The sequence below is a fragment of the Aotus nancymaae genome, unplaced genomic scaffold (assembly GCF_030222135.1).
Source record: "Aotus nancymaae isolate 86718 unplaced genomic scaffold, 86718_ANA_hifiasm-v0.15.2.pri h1tg000088l, whole genome shotgun sequence".
Lineage (NCBI taxonomy): Eukaryota > Metazoa > Chordata > Mammalia > Primates > Aotidae > Aotus > Aotus nancymaae.
The window spans coordinates 13,802,994-13,824,795 of record NW_026988503.1 but is presented as its reverse complement, the minus strand read 5'-3'; the positions used below and the strand labels follow the sequence as shown (position 1 = coordinate 13,824,795).

Genomic DNA, 21,802 nt, shown 5'->3' with positions numbered 1-21,802 from the left:
GCCTACCAACGTTGAAGAGGGCATTAACTGCACTAATGCATATACAGCATTCAGTACAACATCTAGCTCATAGTAGGTATTCAGTAAATGTTCACTTTTTTCTTGCATTTATAGGAAACCATATAAAAAAATAAGTTAACATATCACAAAAGCATGTAAAGATTCATATTTTCCATATAGATATTTTGCTTTCACATCACTCTGTGACCCTACTAAGCAAATATTCTTGTGCATAATAAGATTAAATTATCTTTGATACTTAAATTATTATGATGAAAATGGTCTTCCATAACTTGACATTCAGCCTTTCTCTCATCTTGAATTTTTTAGAATCGCACATATTCCAAATAGAAGTGCTTATTTTGGGGAGTCAAACGCATAATTCCACATCACCAGCATCAAAGCAACTACCACAGAACCTTAGTCACCTTAGAGAACTACGTCGGGAATGAGAAACTACAGCTGGGTCCCGTGTTTAATGCTATATAGGATATAATAAAAATTTCTGATGAAAGTCAAGTGTATTACCACACATACATGCATACATAGAATCGTGAATCCAATATCAAATTTGTCTTGATATTATAAAATTAAGTATGGCTGGTTGACTGTTGAAGCCAATGTGTAACTGCAATTACCAAAAGGAGAACCACGAGATCTATTTCTAGCAGGAAAACGAACTCTCCAGTTTGGTGCTTCGGCTTTGACAGGATTCAGTGTGCTACCCATAGTCAGTAATTACAAAGCCATAATTGTGCAGGCTTCTAAATGTCATAAGTCTAATTTGTATCTCATCTAATTAGTCATTATATTATAGACTACTTTTTCATTGATGTTTTAGTATAAATAAATAAATAAAGAGTTATTAGGAAATGAGCTAACATATCGCCTGGTAAATTCTGAGATCTTTTATATGCTGTGTTTTCTTCCAGGTCAAGCATTTTTAATGTAATTACTCATAAAATGTATAGCAAGAGCTCTACTTATTATGTTCAATAAACAAGCTGAGCCATAATGTATTTAAACATAAAACTTTAAATTATAGCTTATTCATAGTTATTAATGGAATAGTGTAAGCATTCCCCTTCCTGCTTGTGTTTATAATAGTCCATTCTAATACAACCGTCTAATGCAGTATGAGCTTTGTCTAAGCAGACTGTCAGTTATGTGGGAGGTTTCTTTTTTCCCTTCCTCTCTCTCTTTCCTTGGCTGCTGTTTGATAGATGCTGTGTGAGGGAGGATGTGTTGTTTGGTTGATGTGTGGTTAGTAAAGAAAGTACCGCCTTCTCAAATAAATGACAGAAATTCCTTCCTGACAAAAGAAGCGAACATTTGAAATGAACTTTCCAAATGTACTTGCAGTAGATAAACAGACCACAACCCTATAAAAAATACCTTGATTTCTCTATGATGAAAAGTGTCCATTAGTCACCAATGAGAGATAATCCCTGGATAGGAACCAATCTCAATTACATGTGCATCCCTGCTGCCACTGAAAGTCAAACCTCTGAGGATGTTCACTTTGCTCATATATGTTGGGTCTGCAACTGAAAAATAAAATACATGTATAGTTACTCATGTGAAAGACACAACTGAAATATTATGTAGCACAGTTGGAGAGGCAGGCAAACCTTCCTGGGAAAAACTGGATTTGGTACTTAAAGAATCCTGGACAGCATAGTGAGACCCAATTTTAAAATTAGCCAGGAGTGGTGGTGTGTACCTTTAGTTCTGGCTACTTGGGAGGCTGAAGTAGGAGGATTCATTGGACTCAGGAGTTTGAGGCTGCAGTGAGCCATGGTCATACCATTGCACTCCAGCCTGGGTGACACAGCAAGACCCTGTCTCTAAACAAGACAAAATCAAACAAAAACAATAAGTCTGACTCTAGAAAACATGAACACCAAGTCAAACTCAAAGGGCAAGTTTTTAATGGCAGCTTTATTAAGACATAATTCACATGTTACACAATTTACCTATTTAAAGTATACAAATCAGTGGTTTTTAGTATTTTTTTATTTCAATAGCTTTAGGAGTACAAGTGATTTTGGTTACCTTGATGAATTGTATAGTGGTGAAGTCTGAGATTTTTGTGTACCTGTCACCTGAGAAGCGTACATTGTACCCAATATGTAGTTTTTTATCTCTCACCTCTCCCCACAACAACTCCCCTTCTGAGTCTCCAGTGTCCATTATACCACTCTGTATGCCTTTGTGTACCCATACACGAAGTGAGAACAACTCTTACAAGTGAGAACATATATTTGGTTTCCCATTCCTGAGTTACTTCACTTAGAATAATGGACTCCAGATCCAGCCAAGTTGCTGCAAAAGACATTATTTTGTTCTTTTTGATGGCTGAGTAGTATTCCATGGTGTGTACATACCACATTTTCTTTATCTGTCCATTGGTTGATGGGGACTTAGGTTGGTTCAACTTCTTTGCAATTGTGAATTGTGCTGTGATAAACTTATGCATGCAATGTGTCTTTTTTATATAAAAACTTCTTTTCCTTCAGTAGATACCCAGTAGTGGAATTGCTGGGTCGAATGGTAGATTTACTTTTAGTCCTTTGAGAAATCTCCATATGGTTTTCCATAGAGGTTGTACTAATTTACATTCCCATCAGTAGAGAATAAGCATTCCCTTTGTAGCACATCCACAACAACTATTGTTTTTTGACTTTTTAATAATGGTCTTTCTCCACAGCCAGCAGTATACTAAATGGACAAGAGCTGGAAGCATTTCCCTTAAAAACTGGCACAAGAAGGGATGCCCTCTCTCACTCCTATTCAATATAATATCAGAAGTCCTGGACAGAGCAATCAAGCAAGAGAAAGAAATAAAGGCATCCAAATAGGAAGAGAGGAAGTCAAAGTGTCCCTGTTTGCAGATGACATGATTCTACATCTAAAAAAAAACTTCATAGTCTCATCCCAGGAGTCCCTTAAAGTGATAAACAACAAAGTTTCAAGATACAAAATCAATGTACACAAATCATTAGCATTCCTATACATCAACAACAGACAAGCCACGAGCTAAATCAGGAGTGTAATCCCATTCACAATTGCCACAGAAAAAGAATAAAATACCTGAGAATACAGCTAACCAGGGAGGTGAAAGATCTCTACAATGAGAATTACAAAACTCTGCCCAGTGAAATAAGAGATGACACAAACAAATGGAAAAACATTCCATGCTCATGAATAGAAAGACTCAATATCATTAAAATGGCCAGACTGTTTTTCCCAGGAAGGTTTGCCTGCCTCTCCAACTGTGCCATACAATATTTCAGTTTTGCCTTTCAAATATGGATTGCTATACATGTATCAATATCATTAAAATGGCCTAAAGCAATTTATAAATTAAATGCTATTCCTATCAAACTACCAATGACATTCTTCACAAAACCAGAAGAAACTGTCTTAAAATTCACATAGAACTAAAAAAGAACACAAATAGCTAACTAAGGCAATCCTAAGCAAAAAGAACAAAGCAGGCAGCATCACACTACTTGACTTCAAACTATACTACAGTGCTACAGTAACCAAAAAAGCATGATATTTGGTACAAAAACAGACACATAGGCCACTGAACACCTGCAACCATCTGATCTTTGACAAAGCTGACAAAAACAAACAATAGGGAAAGGACTCTCTATTCAATAGATGGTGCTGGGACAACTGGCTAGCCATCTGCAGAAGCTTAAAACTATATCCCTTCATTACACCATATACAAAAATCAATTCTAGATAGATTAAATACTTAAATGTGAAACCTAAAATTATAAAAACCCCAGAAGACAATCTAAACAATACTATTCTGGACATGGGAACTGGCAGAGATTTCATGACTAAGATACCAAAAGCAACTGCAACAAAACCAAAAATTGACAAATAAGATCTAATCAAACTAAAAACTTCTGCACTGCAAAATAAACTGTCAACAGAGTACACAAACAATCTATAGAACAGGAGAAAATGTTAGCAAACTATGCATCTGACAAAAGTCTAATATTGACCATCTATTTAAAAAAATTTGTAAGAAGAAAACAACCCCATTAAGAAGTGGGCAAAGGACATAAACAGACACTTTTTAAAAGAAGACAAACATGCAGCCAACAAGCATATGAAAAAACCTCAGTATCACTGATTATTACAGAAAATCAGGTCAAAAATCACAATGAGATACCATCTCACACCAGTCAGAAAATCAGGTCAAAAATCACAATGAGATACCATCTCACACCAGTCAGAATGGCTATTATTAAAAAGTCAAAAAAAAACAGATGCTAGTGAGGTTGCAGAGTAAAGGAAACACTTATACACTGTTGGGGGGGAGTGGAAATTGGTTCAACCATTGTGGAAAGCAGTGTGGCGATTTCTCAAAGAGCTAAAAATAGAACTACCATTCGACATTACTAGGTATATATGCAAAGGAATGTAAATTATTCTATCATAAAGACACATGCATACATATGTTCATTGCAGCACTATTCACAAGAGCAAAAACATAAAATCAACTTAAATAGCCATCAATAGTAAACTAGATAAAGAAAATGTGGCCGTATACACCATGGAATACTATGCAGCCATTAAAAAGGATCAGATCATGTCTTTCATAAGAACATAGATGAAGCGGAAGGTCATTATCCTTAGCAAACTAATGCAGAAACAGAAAACTGAATACCTCATCTTCTCACTTATAAGTGGGAGCAAAATGGTGAAAACACATGGACACAAAGACACTGGGGGCCTACCTGAGTGTGGAGGGTAGAAGGAGGGAAAGGAACAGAAAAAATAACTATTGGGTACTAGGCTTAGTACTGGGGTGACAAAATAATCTGTACAGCAAACCCCTAGACACAAGTTTATCTATATAACCTTCACATGTAGCCCTGAACATAAAAGTTTTTAAAAACATAAATAGTGGCCTTTCTAGCTGGGGTGAGGTAGTATTTCATTGTTTTAACTTGCATTTCCCTGATGATTAGTGATGTTGGGCGTTTTTTCATGTTTCTTGGCATTTGTATAGCTTCTTTTGAGAAGTGTCTATTGATGTCATTTGCCCACTTTTTGATATTTTTTTTTCCTTGCTGATTTGTTTGTGTTCTCGAAGAGAAAATTTAAATTGCAATGTTTTAGAGTCTGTAACCTCTTGCATAATTTTGCATAATGTCTGGTGTGGAGTGAATGATGTTATATACTACATGATACTGGAAAGATTCAACAATTACGAATCTGATTACAAGGTGAGAGGAGATTGCTGAGAAATTGCAGAAGATGAGAAGCCATTTGAAAATAACTGCGAAGGGTCTCAAAATCCAACTTTTCTTAAGTTCAATAAGAAAGCTTCTTCCCCCTTCCCCCACCCCGCAAATACTTCCCCAATTCATTCCAAACACCAAAAGCCTTCTAAGAATTAAGTTATAGCTAATTTAGTAAAAAATAATAATAATATTTTTAAGACTTTAAAAAAATGTTTTCTGTAGAACAGGCAGTAATAAAGAGGACTAGAAAAGGCAGATAATTCATACATCCATATACAAAGACACATGTATAAAAGAAATGGAAGTGGTTATCAACTGTTATCATTATTCTTTGCTACCTAAGTATTGTCATTTAGATAATAAAATGGAAAGTGAGGTTAGCATATTAATATCTAGAGAGAATTAAATTAATGATGTTTAGAAAATGGTTTTGCTTTTCAATCAAAATAAATTTTGCAGCAATGGGTAAAATATCTAAGCTGAGTTTTTTAAAAAACTAATCCATCAGTCCTGGGGTTGTTTCCTTTCTTATATTCCAGATTCAGAATTTTAACTGAAATTGTAGAGAACTCCTAATTCACTGTCATTGATTTAAAATCTGTCTTGTTTAATTTTTCCATTTAATAGAACCTTGATGTATTAGTCAGGGTTCTCTAGAGACAGAATAGAATATGTATATAGTATATAGATAATAATTTATTTCAAGAAATTGACTCACATAATTACATAGGCTGGCAAGTCTAAGATCTACAGGGTGGGCCAGCAGCCTGGAGACCCAGGGAAGAGGCAATGTAGCCATTCAAGTCCAAAGGCCTGCTGGAAGAGTTTCTCCTTCTTCTGGGAAAGCAACTGATTGCATAAGCCCTGTCTACATTGTGGAGGGTAATTTGCTTCCCTCAAAGACTACTAATTTAAATGTTAATCTCATTAAAAAATACATTTACAGAAACATCTAGAATAATATTTAACCAAATGTTTGGGTACCACCATTGCCTACCCAAATAGATACATAAAATTGGCCATCATTTAGTAATCCAGATACCTCCTAGAGGTGATATTACGCTTTTGATTTTATTCTGCTCTCCAATCTCTTTCTTTCAAAGCTCTTAAATCATTAGCATAACTGGCGTAGAGGAAAAGTCTGTATTTAAAATTTGCCATAAACAACATGCCTCAGAAATCATCTTTGAACTGCTCATTTTCAGTTACAGCTGGCACCAAGGAATACTAGTTTTTAATATCCTGTGAGTGTTTAAGAATTTTCTTAACCAAGTTGCCTAGAATCTAGTTCAAGAATTTTGGGAGAATCTTATTTTTACATACTCTATCTCTGAGGCATCTCTGAAATGATGATGCAATCTTCAGCTTTTTGATTATTTCTTTAAGGACCCTTTAGCATTTGCTAAATTTCAAACTTCGTTTTATTTTTATATAATTAAACTGTTTTATTTCATTTTTATACAGGTGGTGCTTCTAAAACCTCAATTTTTTCTCACTTAAAAAGATTGTTTTGGTCTATTTGTAATAACACTTATTCCAGTGGTTTCTAATCATCTTTGAATTTTGACAATAATTACATGGATTAAGCAATGCATTTCATTGTTTTCTCATCTATGATATGTATGAATTAAGTCCAATGCAATTAATCTTGTTTTGAGAATTTTCACAATACCTTTTGTTAGGTTAGTGTGAAAGTAATTGTGGTTTTGCAATTAAAATTAATGGCAAAAACTGCAATTACTTTTGCTCCAACCCAATATACCCAGGCATACTCATATAACAAAGCAGACCTCAGAGTTCACTGTGTAGAGTGCTGGCCATGCTGTAGCCTCGGTAATGTCTTCTGTATTCAAGGATTACAACTGTGTAAGGGTTGGCTCCCTGGAAATCCCTAGAATTCTTAGAAAGCAAAGATTAGGGGCATATAGGAGTTTAAAGTGAGAAGATATTATTCATACCAAACCTCTCATCTTCAGAGGAGCAGACTGAACCCTGATGATATGGTTTGACTGTGTCCCCACCCAAATCTCATCTTGAATTGTAATCACCAGGTGCTGAGGGAGAGACCTGGTGGAAGGTGGTCAGATCATGGGGGTTGATTCCTCCCATGCTGTTCTTGTGATAGTGAGTCCATTCTCACGAGATCTGATGGTTTTATAAGTGTTTTGTAGTTATTCTCTCGCTTGCTTGCTTCTTTTCTCTCCTGAGACCACATGAAGGAGGTCCTGGCTTCCTCTTGGCCTTCCACCGTGATTGTAAGTGTCCTGAGGCCTCCCCAAAAATGCAGAACTGTGAGTCAATTAACCTCTTTCCTTTATAAATTACCCAGTCTCAGGCCATGTGAGAATGGACTAATACATCTGAGAAGTAAAGAAACATGGCCAAGGTATAGGTTCATAAGATGAGGAGCCAATGATTTGGGTAGCCTTCTTTGCTTTGTTTCTGAGTTGAGACTGGCAAGTTAATTAAGTAGATGGTACTGCAGTTTGTTTACTTTAAAATGACAGTTTTGTACCTCTTAGGGAAGATATGTCAATTGAGTCAACTTTAAAACAATTTCACTTACTTAGAAAATAAAAATAATTGAGTATGTGCCAGTGTGAAAAGTAAAAAAATGGTAGCTAAACTCTTTCCTGACAGTGTTTTACTAATTTTTTACTAATTATATATTATTCTTGAGCTTCAGTTTCCTCTTTAGAGAAATCAAAATTGATAAATAATACTTGATTAGTTTTTTCTGGCATTTACCCACTAAGAATGTAATGGCAATATAAATGCATAAAAACATTATCTGAGTATCTGGTAACCATTTTCAGAATTAAATCATCCCATATAGAAAGTTAGAAGATACTATGTAAAAAAATAGACTATCTTGTGTGAATTTCTGTACAAGTTTTACTTTAGACTATTTCACGTAAATTTTCATACCAATTATATTTACTTTCAAACAAGCTTCTCTAATGGCAAAAAAAAAAAATTATATGACCATGATATATACATCTGGATACATACACACATGTATTATATAAACAAAAAGACTCTTCAACTTGACCTATATATATAGGACAATTTTTTTTTTGAGACAGAGTTTTGCTCTTGTTGCCCAGGCTAGAGTGCAATGGCACGATTTCAGCTCACTGCAACCTCTGCCTCCTGGGTTCGAGCGATTCTCCTGCCTCAGCCTTCCGAGTAGCTGGGATTATGGGCATGCACCACATCCGGCTAATTTCGTATTTTTAGTAGAGATGGGGTTTCTCCATGTTGATCAGGCTAATCTTGAACTCCCAATCTCAGGTGATCCACCCACCTTAGCCTCCCAAAGTGCTGGGATTACAGGTGTGATCCACCGCTCCTGGCCAGGATAATATTTTTAATGTAAAATGTTTTAGTTGATCTCCAAGTTATACAGATAAATATCTTGTATGTTTTATAGGTACATATGATAATTATACTACTAGTAGTGGTCATCAGTATTCTACTGGGCTTATTTGGCAAAAACAGTAGAAACCTCACCAGAACATGATGATTAAAAAAAATTCAATTATAAGAGTGGGGTCAATTATTGTGAGAGTAGCAGTTGTTAGCTTCAGCTCCAGTGAGCTTCGTCTGCTCTTTATTTTAGTAACTTACTATCCTATCCACACTCTGCCTAGGTGTTATGGACTGAAGTGTGTCCTCTCAAAATAACTACGTTGAAGTCAATGGGTTTACCCAATGTGACTGTATTTGGAGATAGGACCTTTAAAGAGGTACTTAAAGTTAAATGAGATTAAAAGACTGAGGCTCTCATCCAATATGACTGATGTCCTTGTATGAGGAGAAAGAGAGGCCAAGGATGTGCACACACAGAAGAAAGGCCATGTGAGGGCACAGTGAGAGGGCAGCCATTTGTAAGTCAAGGAAGGAGGCTTTGGGAGAAATCAACTCTGCTGGCATCTGGATCTTGGACTTGCAGCCTCCAGAGCTGTGAGAAAACAAGTTTACATTCAGGAAGCCACCAGTCTGTGGTGTTTTGTTATGACAGCTCCAGCAGACTAATACGCTGGATATGATCTTTAATATCATGAGTTCACCCTCTTCTTTTAACTTGACAGCTTGTCCTTCCAGCTTACCACTTTTTTACTCCCAACATCCTACTTGTTAATAACATATCTTCTCTGTTTTCTTTTAGAGACTCCTCTACTCCAGCTGCTCCTTCGATGTTAGTGTTTCCAGGCTTGCACCTTAACCCCATTCTCTTCATATTGTATACTTTCTCATTGGGCGATCTCATCCACACTCATGGCCCCAAAAACAATGCATCCGCTAATGTCTACCAAATGTACTGCCCCATCTTTGATCCTTGATTTCTTTTCTGAGCTCCAGACACTAATATAATTGACATTTTCCTAGCCTTGAGGATTTTATAGGGCATTTGTGTGTGTATTTGCTTATCTTTAAGAGACTAGAGAGTCAAGTTCTTAGGAGAGAGAGGGCATGAGATACTTTTAAAAAGACATTAATTCAGTCACTCTTGTCATCATTCTGCTCCTCTGTACTCCTAAATTTGAGAGAGACTGAAACAGAGACAAAGAAAGTCACATAGAGATTTAAAAAAAAGTCTGAATGCATAAAAATGAAACTTTACTTAGACTGAAATGAGCATGCATCCATGAAGCCTTTTCTATCAATGAATGAACGACCATTCATCTCTTTGTTAGGACTAAAAAACAATCTACAAATTGTCCCACCTAGATACTTCCATTTTATTTCCCTCTCTTGTTTTCTTTCTCTCTCTTAAACACACACACATGCACGCACGCACATGCGCACACACACACACCCCCCCCCCCAGTACTGTTGAGTCTACAACCTGTCTCCTTCCATCTACAGTTACTTTCTCTAAATATCTCTACTCTTCTCCCTGCCCCAAGAGGCTAACTTCTATTTACTACAACACCCAGATATCCTTCTCAGTGGCTACCCATTGGATTCAGTGTCTGATAACAGACCTTAGCCAATAACAACTCCCTACTGTTGTGGCTCTTTGGGTGCTTCACCATCTATTGATTTCCTTAACTCTATTCACACCTGTGCAAATGCTTTTTTTTTTTCAATAAATTATCTACCATTATGCTTTTTGAAAGTGCCATATGTTTCCTGTCAAGGCTCAACTGAAATACATATAAGCTAACTGGGATCTCTGGTTCCAGTCCATTCCTATGCATTCCAGGCTACTGCTAGACTAATACAGCTTAGTTACAAATCTGAATATAGTTCCTCAATGACCTACAAGAGTTTCAAGTTAAAGTCCATATCCCTTAGCTTAGCTCACAATGTCCTCCATGATTTGATCGTATCTATTGATCCAGCCTTATCTTCCACACCACACTTTCTTTCTGTAAACAGAACACTCTTTACTCTTTCTCAAACAAACCATGCTTTTCATTCCTCCTTGCCTTTACATTGTGTTTTCCCTTTACAGAATTCTTTACTCCCCCTCCCCAGCTAGCTAACCCTTACGTCTTCAAGCTCTATGAGTCTCAGTTAGAGGCCCATCAGTGTATATATACCTATCATATTTTTCATCAGACTTTAATAGTCATTGTGGATGACTATTACAAAACATCGTGTACAAAACATCGTGAGGGCAAGGGATAGGTCTTATTTTACTCTGTAAATCCTACTACGAAACAGAGAGATTGTTGCTGGTTTATCTCTTCCTTCCTCTCAGAGGAGAAAACTTAAGACAGAGTTCCCTCTTATTTTTCTCTCTCTTTTTCCTCATCACTATTAGAAATGTTCCTAAATATCTCAAGGCCCTAATCTAGGCCCTTGAATCCTCAGTATTAATCTACAAAAGTAAAAAAAAAAAAAAAAGGATCACTGGCTATCCTTGCAGACCAGAGGTCTAAGGAACAATAGCAGAAAGATGTTCCTAACAATGGAAGCAAGGTCATAGGCTCAGTCGCCACTCCTTCTCTTGCAATAGGTAGACTGGCCTCCTCCAAGGCACATGGCTGAGAATCAGGGCTGAGAAGAGACTGAAAGGAATAAGAGAGTATTCACAGCAGAGCTGAGTAGCCCAGACATGCACTAGAAACATAGTTCTACGTTCCCAGCCTTGAGGATTTTATAGGGTATTTGTGTATTTGCTTATCTTTAAGAGACTTAAGAGTCAAGTACTTAGGAGAGAGAGGGCATGAAATAGTTTTAAAAAACACTAATTCAGTCCCTCTTATCATCATTCTGCTCCTCTATACTCTTAAATTTGAGAGAGACAGAAACAGAGATAAAGAAAGTCACACAGAGAGTGAGAGAGCGAGAGAGAGAAATTAACATTCGATAGTAATGTGATATTGTTGTCATTTCCTGAATGATGAATCCAATTGTCCAAATGTTCCAGCTTTATAACAAGAGCATTTTTCCCTACATCAAATGCTTCTCCCTCAGGCAGGAGAGGCTGGTGCAGCAGTGGTGCAGGATTGTAGCCTTCGTCCTATCACTTTCACTCAGTCTCTTAAAGCTCTGCACACTCTCATATTGCACACATGGTTTTGGTTTGTAAATCACCATGGTAATAAGCACAACATAAATAACTCATAGAGTTCAATAGAAAAAAAAAAACTAACAATGACAATGAATAATTAGGAAGTAAGGACTTTGTGCGTTAGTTCCAATTAAATTGCTCAAAATAAATAAACACACTTGTGCTTTCTCAAATCTGTGAGTGCTAGTCCTCTGCCTAGACAGAATAAAGACAAAATAAATAATAGAGAGGAAAATAGACGCATTGATTCAAATGTAGTTTTAAAAATAAGAAAGATGGTCTGAGGAGTAAAAGGGGAAATAGCCATTCACAGAGTGATACTGTGCACCCTCAAGAAAAACAAGCTAACAAAAAACAAGGCTTTTAAAACAATTAGTTTTAAGAAAATAATTTCCCAACAGGTTAGAGTTAAATACAAAACTAGTGACTAAAGTGGAGATAAACATGCATAAGAAATGGTTAACAATGTTCAGTCAGCTCAGCCATGACAACATTAATGTAGGAAAAGTCTTTCTTTCAATATTTTGGCCATAGCCTGATAAAGAACCAACAGTGGTTTTCACACAGCACCTTAAAAGCCTGTCTTATCCTTGGGGTTTCTGCAGCCAATGAAAGTTTGTCACGATGATGTAATGCTCCTGAGTTGTGTTTCAGCACCGACTATGTGGTCACCGGGTATCATGCCTGAGAGCTAGGTAAGTTTTTGGATCAAATCTTTCTTTCCAGCCTGTTCCCCTGCTTAAACTAATTTCAGCAGAGAGATCATTTGTTTCTAGTCTATTTTACTATCTCTGAACAATTTTTAATGTGGGCTGGGTTATTATAGAATTGTAAAGACAGCTGGTAAACAAAATGATGGGATCTTAGAGTCAATTTTCCTCTGTTATTAGTGTGAAGGCTTTTACTTCCCCAGCAATTTATCATCACTTCAGAGGAAAAGAGCAGCAAATACTGTTATGTTTTATTTGTTAAGGGAGCTGTAGTCATTTGACAAACAAGTTTTACTAGAGAGATATTTTCGGGGGGATGAAAAGAATTTCTTTTTAAAGACTGACACTGAATTTGACTGATATTATTAAATGACCCACAGTGAACTGTAAGCAGTAGAGTAAGTTTTGATGTTTTTTTATAAATAGAGAATATGTAAGTCCTGACCTCACAGATTTTAAACTTAAAAAAAGAGAGAGAGAACAAGGCAGCACACTAATTTTTTTTTCAATTCTTTAAGTTAACAACAATTTTAAAAGGAAAAAAAAAACTAAATATTTAGTGACCCTCAGTGGCTTGACAGTTACGTGAAGTTAAATGAAGAAAAGTTAGAGATCAGTAAATAAGCCAGTTTCAGTGAATGGCTGTACAGATGTTTTCCTAAACAACTTTTTAAAATTTAGAGCATTTTAAAAATTTGCATTAGGTAACCAGCAAAAGCAATGGAAATGTAGCGCTTTTTTTTTTTCTCTATGGTACTCTCTGCAGATGTGGAGGTTTTAAAGAACTGTTACTGATATCAGTCAAGCTATGGATTTCTAGCAAAATGAAATACAGAAAACAATTATCCAGATAATTCAAGATGTAGGGGGAAAATCTCCCAAAATTGTTACTGGGAAAAAGAGAATGAGTGGGGAAGAGGGAGAAGGGTACTCACGCACTACCTGCTACACTGATTAAACTACCCAGATGGTTACCGTCTTTCACCTTAACTCTGACTGTATAGACACAGACTCTGAGAAAGGCATCTGAAATAAGAGTGTGGAAGAATTATCCTCAGCAATGCAGAATGACAGAAAATGTCTTGTAGAGTTGCTAACAAGAAAAGTATTTTTTCTTGTCTTGTAGAACTTGAGGTCTTTAGGTCCTAATGCATGTATTCTTTTATCAGAAACTTCACAACTCTCTAGCTTGCAAGCTCTTTCTCTACCCTCAGCTGAGTTTATCAATTACACTTCACTGTCTCCTACATCTTCTTTCATTTTACCCTCCAATGAACTGGGCCGTCTCCCTACCATACCATCCAAGTGGTAAATAGGTACTTCACCCCTTACATTTAATTATCGTCCTCTCTTTGTTCCACAGTTAACTCATTTTTCTCTCAAATTAATAACTGCAATGCTAAATAGTTTATTTTTCAAAACTTTAAGTTAAAAATATATTAGCATAATATAAACCTGACTCATTTTCCTTTTATTCCCCCCAAAATTTCCATGTCATTGCTTTGGTGCTGTAACTGATACCGACATGGAAATTTAAGAGACAAAACTCCACATTTCAATAGCATCCTATGCTTTGCTTTCTGCATTGTAAGTTCTGAACAGGGAGACAACACGGTTATAAGAAGGGCCACAAAGTACTGCTCTAGAATTGAGTGAATGAAGGAGCAAGGCTTCAGAGTGACTGATAAAGAGAAAAAACATTTCCATAAAAGAAAAACAGTATGGACAAGGGGGACTACAGTGCAAATGATGTGAAATTACCTGGTTTCTGACACAGAATTTTTGGCTTTGGGTCGTTGGTCAAGGCTGAGTCTGTGCCTTTATCACAGAGCTGCATGCAGTGTGCTGTAGCTTGCTAGGCTTGGGTTCCAAAATCCCACAGCATCTAGCTAAAGGCAGAAAGGGATCAGCGTGGAGCTGCACACACTCATTAGTCTGCAGAGTTGGCCCTTGGAAAGGCCTAGGAGGAATCTGCTTGGGGTTCTGCTTGACCTAGGAAACCTCTTTGATTCTCACTCTGAGATGCAACTGTGCAGTACACGTCAGGATTTTTTTAAAACAATGTTTTAAAGGGAACATATTGCTTAAAAAAAGTCTTTAGGGCATGATCTGAGCACTGACCTGGACAAATAACGCACCCTTCTGATTAATCCTGACGACAAAGTGGGCCTCGGAAAAGCCAATTCAAGGTAGAGCTCCAATTCCAGCATTTCTGAAATCAGGTGGATATATCGGAAAGAATGCCTAGAGGATTTGTGGGTTGACAACGTCTGGCAACACAGAGAATAAGTTATTGGCTGAGGGGGATCTATGATAGTACTCTACTGTATACCACAAAAGAGGTATTCAGCAGAAGTCATTCCGTTTTAAGGACAGTCTTTAAATATGTCATTTTCCATTTCTTCAAAAAAGTTCTTTTCATCAATAGCATCTTTTATAAACAGAAATGGTCTGAACTCATTGAGTTCTTTATCCTACCCATTTATATGATGGAGAGGAAAGCCCACTGGGGTCTCTATTAGAAAGAAAGAATGATAGTTATGTAAAGAAAACAGAAGTTAGCTACTCCCTCCAAGGTGAATACTGGGAATAGTGTAGTCCCAAGATACACTGAAAATGTGGATGTGAGAGCATATAGGAGTAGGTGTAGCAGGAGCGGCCGTGAGAAACAGAGCTCTGAAACACCGAATGGGGAAGGAAAGGGTTTATCATTATTATTATTATTACGGCAGGGAGCTGGGCAATGGTTCCAAATTACCCAGCTCATCCAACAAAGGAAGGTTCTGCCTTTATATAAGCTTATACTTTAGATATTACACATGGAAGAATCTTAGGTTTATAGCCTTAGAAATTACATATGAAGATTTACAGCTTCAGGACTCACATGTGAAAAGATTTCGGGTTTACAGCTTTAGAAATTACATATGAAAGGGTTTCGGGTTTACAGTTTTAGGAATCACATATGAAAGGGTTTCGGGTTTATATCTTTAGGACTTACATGTGAAAAGGTTTCGGGTTTGATCTTGTTTTAAGTAAAAACAGTGCCTTCCTGAGAGTTTCCCCAAGACCAAGCCTGCCACCTACAGGAAGGTGAATTAGGAGGCGCCAGTCAACTGGTCAGCCTTTTCTTCTATTGAAATGCAGTGTGGCAGTTAAAGTTGAAGTTGATCCCAGATGCCTGGGTCTGCTTCCTCATAGGAAGGACAGGAATTCAATAGTCACACTCAATGATAACTCCACAGTGAAGGTTCATGGGACACCTGTCATGTGCCAAGCATGAAGGACACAGGAATGTGTCCTTCCTGAGATGCAGAGGACACAGGAAGAAAAGGCCACTATTTCTAACCTCAAAGAGCCTTCAGTTTTCTTTAAATCAAGTCTTGAAGAATAGGCTAGATATCGGTGAAGTGTAGGAAGAAAGTTTGGTTAAAGGAAGAATGACCATACATCCAGTTTGCCACAGATGGTCCTAGTTTATGCCTCTTGTCCTGGTATAACAATCAAGAGCACTTGGGTTCAAAGTGTCCTGGCTTGGCCTTTTCAAATAGGGAACCATTGAAAGGTTTAAAAATGAGTTTAAAGAAATGAGTTAAAGGAGGAAAACTGTTCACTCAGGCAAGAAAATTAGGAGGCCCTGACCCAAGGCATTGATCATGGTGACAGAGAAGAGCACACAGCACTCATTTTCCCTTTTCTTTTAGAAGCAGCACCCCTGCCTCCTTTGGCAGAATTTCTCCTCTCCTTTTGCAAGGCATCCCTGTGAGTCAGTAAGCTGAGAGCTCCCTGCTTTCTCCAAGCCAAGCAGTCACATTGGGCATGTGAGCAATGGAGCACTCTCTCCTGGAATTTTGTCCCCTTGAGCTGAATGATGAGAAAAGTGGGAGGGAAACTTGGAGATCATTCAATCTAGCAGTGGTGATCTACAATCCCAACAAGCAGTGCCTCCAACGAAAGCACCATAACGCCACGGCCTCTGTCATCTCTGAGTCAATTTCTTCAGTCTTCCTTTTATTCTGCAAGTTTCCTCATGGCCCTCCAATAAATATTCTTTTAGTTTAGTGTGTTTACAGCTGCTCACAACCAGAGAACCTACACTGATAACTGTAATTGTCAATATGCTGTATTTACATACGGAGGAGACGAACTAAGAGCAAGTGAGGCAATATGCTGCCCAACGCTATCTTTTTCACTCTGTATCTTATCCATTATTTTTGTAAGCAAAGTTCACACCGTAATCTCCCTCTATCACTTTAATATAGTTCATAAAATGCTGCTGTTTCTGCTGCATTACTTACTGTCCAGTCATCAAGTATGACTATATACATAGAAATGGGGTTTGCTTTGTGAAAAGATAAGTATAGAACTTGGAGGTATAGAACTTGGAGGTCCTTGCTGGTATAGAACTTGGAGGTCCTGCTTCTGCCCCTGAAAGTTCAATAGCCTAGGATTTCTGTTTTCTTGCTTCTTATGATGGTCCCAGTGCTATCCAGGAGCTGCAAAAACAAAAGGCTAAGATTTCATTTAAACCAAACCAAACCAAACCAAAACACCCTTCACAGATGGATCTTTTCTTGGAGGCTATTTGTCATTGAAATGAATGTGCCTGGATGATCACAAGGAAGTTTTTATTGTGGTATTATTCTTCTTTAAACCCTTCAAGGCATGGAGCGATGTCTCTGTAGTCGTAACACGGGAGAGGGTGCTGGGCGGTCATTTAACATGGGCAGCTCACGTAGGGGGAACAAATGAAAATTGGGGTGGGCAAGAATACTGAGATTGGTTGGATTCCGATGCAGCTTACACTCTAACGCCCTGAAATATGGTATGCAGGAGTTTCCACAGATGCTCCCTGCTGCAGTTCTTGAAAGGCAGGAACAAATTTAAACTGGGTTTTGTGAAAACAAATGACATCATTCCTGCATACTCTGAAAAGCTGCAGCCCCAATGGAACATTTTCTCTTTTTCCCCTTTGCTCTTCTCTGTCTGACTGCAGGGCTTCAGGTTTTTATGCTGCACGTTTAACTGGCTAGATCTTTCAGGGAATAACCTTTCATCACTTGACTCTAAAAATAATAAAAGCCACGGAGAAAATATAGAGGCCTGTAAAAGTTCATTTAAAATCACATTTAATCTCCATGTGGCTCTTATCTGAAGATATGACAGCACATGGGAAGAATTCTAGTGATTTGAAAGAAACAATAACAAAACACTGTATTGGGGACTGTCATCATGGAAATTATGGCCCTGGTTTATTTTGAGTGGCCTTTATTGTACAGTGTTCAGCGCTGGTGATTAGGAGAACTAGGATTTCCATTTAGGGATTTTTCTGGGTTCACATTGTTAACTGCAAAAGTAATCAGGGATCTGGACTATTTAAGAGGGTCAGCTAAGGGCCATATTTAAATACTGTTCTAGATGTTCCTCATTGCAGACTTCTACAAAAAATAAAATAAAAGGTAGGTGAGTCAGAAAGTTTTTTAAAACACAGCAGAGTTTGCTGATTTTCAGAACATGGTTTAAGAAGCTAAAGCATTTAGAAATGCAATAGTGAATCTTCAACATACCAAAACCTGATGGAAATTTTCTCATCAAGATAATATTTGCTTATTCATGATCCTAAGCCAAAGGATGTCCCAGGAAGTTCTCTATTTGTCAAAGTCAGTCTGTAAGAGCAGCTGCTTAAATAAGCTGTGAGAGTCCTCCAAGATTCAAAGCCTACCTGATTTTCTCAATCCCATCCCAGGAACCCAGGCCTAACTGTTAACTTTCCTTAAATCAGCTTCCAGAGATAATTCTGAAAACTACTTATCTTTATTGCAAATGATTATTAAAATCTTTACAATTCAAATTTCCTCAATATTACTATCAGATGGCAAACAGAAAGTAAATCTCAAACTTCAAGGATGAATTTTATATAAAAAGCTACATGCAATGACTTCTAGACGAAGGCATAAGCGTGACATCTTTTATTCCTGAAACTTGCAATAATCCATTTAGGAAGCAGGGGCAAGGTGATGGTTATCTTCCTCAACGAAATGAAATCAGCCCAGAGAGAGACTTAAAGAGAAATGAAGAAACAAGTCCATCCACCCATCCCTACCACACCTTCCTTGAACATGAATTTTATAGCTTTGTCCTTGATTCTTGATTCTATATAGTCCCTTTGATGTTGAAACCTTGGAGGTCACCTTTAACAACCCTATTCTTGTTCATGTTATTATGAATTCAGCAATGGCTACTGTGTGGAACCAAAGAAAGTCATATTCCAGCAATCAAGAACAACCTCTAAAACAGAGATAGATGTATGAGTCAGGAAGCCAATGGACTATTTGATTAAATAAATACTTCTTTTTTTTATTATCGAGCATGACAGCATTGTTTTTTTTTTAATTTCCCTCCTTTTGAAATTCCCCTCTCATTCTAAAAGAAAATTAAAATTTTTTTTTCCTGCTTAAGTTCCTCTATTCAATTATCTGAAATTTTTTAAAGATGCCCAATTAGCTGGTCTTTGGGACAAAAGGTGATTTCCCCTTTTTACAGTGATTTTTTTTTTTCCATTAGGGATACTTTTTACATGCATGGAGTCTGCTTTCTACTTCCCAGGCTGGGAAAAGGAGAAGTGAAAACTTTTCAGCATATCTCTACTTCTTTCTGAACTTCTAATAGCCTCTCCTCTTCCTCTTTCTTATTTTATCTTTCTTCTGCCTTTCCTGAGCTGCTGGCACTGAAGAAACAGAGCCAGAGGCTTGGGGATGCAGTGGCTGCATGGCTCCTCCACTGGCCCAAATATACTTGAGCCTTGAGAAAGGAGAAGAAGAATTAGAAAATAGGAACACTACTTGAAAATTTTTTAGTTCTGCTTCCTCTACTTTAAATTCACTCCCTGGCATGCCTATGCTGTAAGTTTTTCATCAAAACTCTCTATGGCAATTCCTCAAAAAGTATGTCTTACTAGCCCTTAACACTAGGAGACGTTATAAAAAGGGGGAAAGGATTAAGAGATGTAAAGAAACCTGAATTCCATTTGCTTTTGTCGGTAATTGCTGTGTAACCTAAGTCAGGTTGATATTATTTGGAATACAGTGGAAATTCTATAATTAATGAAATCTACCCCAATGTGATAGAAAATATTGCCACAGTACTGACAAACTTATATATATCCACTCTAATGTATGAAGCAAGCAAATAAAAACATATTATAAAAGCATATATAGGGTGAAAGGACAGAAAGTTACCAGCAAAGCCTGAGTCAGGTCACATTGCTCTTCTACTCAGAATTTCCCAGTGGCTTCCCATCTCAGAGAATGTCCAGTGCCCTTACAAAGGCCTGTATTTCTTTCTGTACACTACTCCACCTTCCTGTCAGACCTCCACTTCTCCCCGCTCCTTCTCATTCACTCAATTCCAAACACACTAAAACGTCCCGCTATTTACTGAGCAGTCCAAAACACGTGTCAGCCTCAGGACCTTTGCATAAACTAATTCCCATGCCTGGAACAGTATTCCTGCAGATGGGTCTATGTGGGTGCCTACATTTCCTTCAGATCTTGAATTTCTCTCTGCCATGTTCTACTTACACATTGCATTGGTTTCTCTTTCCTTGCTAAGAATTCTGCTCTTTGAGATTGCTCCAACTATAATCTTTGGACAAATATAGTAGGCTGAGGTCTCTCATGGAATTGAGTTCTCAAAGTGCTGTTTGAGCACAGGAGTCCCTGGTTTCAATTAGTCATGTAAAAAATGTGCTTCAAAGCCAGCCAACTTCTTCCTTCCTTAAGAGTAATACATTAAGAAGCAGGAATATGTTAAATATAGAGCTAAATGTTAATTTATTTTTCTCATGTTTCTGTATTTTTAATGCTGCTTTATTCTTTAGGCATAAAAGTCTTTTTATAGAACTCTAAATTTCTAAAGAATTTAAGACATTAGGCTATGCACGGTGGCTCATGCCTGTAATCCCAGCACTTTGGGAGACCGAAGTGGGTAGATCACGAGGTCAGGAGTTCAAGACCAGCCTGGCTAAGATGGTGAAACCTTGTCTCTACTAAAAATACAAAAATTAGCTAGGCATGGTGGTAGGCACCTATAATTCCAGCTACTGAGGAGGCTGAGGCAGGGAATTCCTTGAACCCAGGAGGTAGAGGTTGCAGTGAGCCTAGATCGTGCCACTGCACCCTAACGTGGGTGACAGAGCAAGACTCTGTCTCAAAAAAAAAAAAAAAGAATTTAAGACATTATACTTCACCAGCCTCTATGACTTCAAAATCTACCACTTGCTGATAAAACCCTGCCATGTTAGCCTCACTTCTTGTTTCCTACTCCTAACTCCCACATGGGTCTGAAATCTGTATATTAATATAAACACTACTGCCCAGTGGAACTTTCTGCAAAGATGGAAGCGTTCTATACCTGCCCAGTTCAATACAGAAACCACTAGCCACACGTGGCTATGGAGCATTTGAAACTCAGCTAGAACAACTGAGGAACAAATTTTTAATTTCTAGAAGGGCATCTTTAATGAAGGTAAATATCTCCTACCAAACATGGAAACAGCGGATGACACCTGCCCAATTTTACAATCTACATCTATATCCATCTCCATCCCCATATTCCTTTCTTCTCCTTGACATATGACGTATTACTTACCCAACGTCTTTCAGGCAGATTTCTCTAAAAAGTACTTAAATACCATAAAAGTACTGTGACAGCCAACCCTCTGGCACCTGAAGTGGCAGAGTATGTATGTTTATCAGTAATATAATAAAACCAGGACTTCACATTAACTTTGGGTTTAGAATCTCCTACCCTGACTCTGCTACTAGAATAGCAGAATATATTTCATTTCATTTCTCTTGACCACACTATAGAGACAACTGTAGATGTAGACCATGATTTCCAGATGGAAAGATTCAGAAGAGAAAGACACAGTGACATAGAGACCTTCATAACCTGATTTCTGAAACATCGCAAATGTCTAATTACATAAAATTTAAATTATCCCACTTTCCTCAATTAATTATTATTACCTGGGATAATTTGACATTACATAAAAATTAACAGTGTTCTTAGAAATACTATAGAGAAAATATAAGATTTCAAGTTTATTCATAGTAATTCACTCAACATATGTTTAAGATGCTATATGGAATGTATTTGATTTTAAATTTTTCTTTATTTATAATTACAGAAATCTCTGTATAACATGGGCCATACCAATGTTTTATTTATCTTTGCGTCGTTGTAATTTTAGGTGGGATTTTGTTCATTACGCTCTTGACATTGTATCTGCACAA

At 37.4% G+C, this 21,802-nt stretch overlaps 1 long non-coding RNA gene across 10 annotated transcripts in view; it reads right to left on the bottom strand.

Moving 5' to 3' along the window:
- The window catches only part of LOC105730676 (uncharacterized), a 458,472-nt gene that overhangs the window by 264,546 nt on the left and 172,124 nt on the right, over positions 1-21,802 (bottom strand). For 7 of the 10 annotated variants that reach the window (XR_010339742.1, XR_010339738.1, XR_010339744.1 and 4 more), the window contains one exon: positions 1,396-1,547. The exons of the other annotated variants lie outside the window; for them this stretch is intronic. This is a non-coding gene — a long non-coding RNA (uncharacterized LOC105730676). The remainder of the gene's footprint in view (positions 1-1,395; positions 1,548-21,802) is intronic. 10 annotated transcript variants of the gene reach the window in all.